A 1358-nucleotide genomic window follows, 5' to 3' on the forward strand; every position below is an offset into this window, starting at 1 on the left:
TTTACATAAGCACTTGCACTAATAGCAACAACACTGTGACACAGCATGTGCCACGGGAAGATTCCTTCCATTTCATTTCTGCTTCCTTAAAGACTAAAAGAGTCAGTATAAGAAACATGGGACAGAGAACATTCACCCACAGTTATGTATATGGACAAAATGTTCAACTCTTCAACAAGAGCAAAAACTGAATATCCTCAACTCCGAAAAGAGAGAAAATTAACTGCTAATTTGTCTTTGTTGATAGAACTGCTACCAAATTAAAACGCATCTTCCATTTCTGGCGACGGATCTATCTTGTTCCTCATCATGTAGTGTAGTGTAGTGTACTATAGTGCTAGTGATGAAAACGTCTCTCTGTTATCAGCCATCGCCACCTTTTGCTGAGGAACAGGTGAAAATCAATGAAACCACAGCTCAACATCCTCAGAGATAACTCAAATACATGATGCTCACCTTAAAACCGAACACACATGTGCAAACTGGACTGCACTAGGTACATGTATCAATTAAGTGATCTTCAATCTGAATATAAGAACGAAAAACGTCGCAATGATACAATCACGTTGATACCAAAGGAGACATACAGTATGAGTTACTTCTTCACTTTATGTGTACATCCATTTTAAAAAGTGCTGAAACGCCTTCAAGAAAACTCTAGTTGCCTTTGTTTTAAACAATAACCTAGATGACTGAGAATTATCACAGACTGCTCAAACCAGAGAACCTCACTTCCTATTATCAAGTTAGTATGAGAGGATTAAAGTCAACAATGGATAAAAGTTTAACATCTAGCAAAGGCATAGGCTACAGCACACAGGGTTCTAGTACTCCTGATGTGGCAATTGGAACCATGTATTAGTATTAATGTGTCTAATTGCACATCTAGAACTTTTATATCCAGTTTCACCCTGTCAGTCAGTAGTTTGACTGGGCAAACACTGCTTCCCTAGATCCTTTCCCTTGCTTTCATTTTTCCTGTTTGGACAATAAAATAAGCAACACTGAGCATAGAAACAGTTTTAAACAAGCATTCAGGCATCTATTTGTTCCACTATCATGGCAGGATATGTCATACCCAATCAAACTTGAATGTGTGTGCCGAGGCCGGCAGTGAGCAAAGAACGCCACTCCAGCACGAGGCTTTTTTCAGCTTTGACAGCAATGAGTCCCAGTGGAATTGAATGGTAAGTGTGACCATTTCAAAGTGCTTGTGCGATTTCCCTTTTGCTCACTAAAGACAACTCTTCCCTGTTTTTTTTTCTCTGCAATTCAAGAATGTTAGGCAAGCCTCGTAGTCATTAGTGCAGCCACACTCAATAAAAGCACACACATATAGAAGGCAAAGGCTATAGAGA

This window comes from Mugil cephalus, chromosome 17 (genome assembly GCF_022458985.1).
Source record: "Mugil cephalus isolate CIBA_MC_2020 chromosome 17, CIBA_Mcephalus_1.1, whole genome shotgun sequence".
NCBI classification, from domain to species: Eukaryota; Metazoa; Chordata; class Actinopteri; order Mugiliformes; family Mugilidae; genus Mugil; species Mugil cephalus.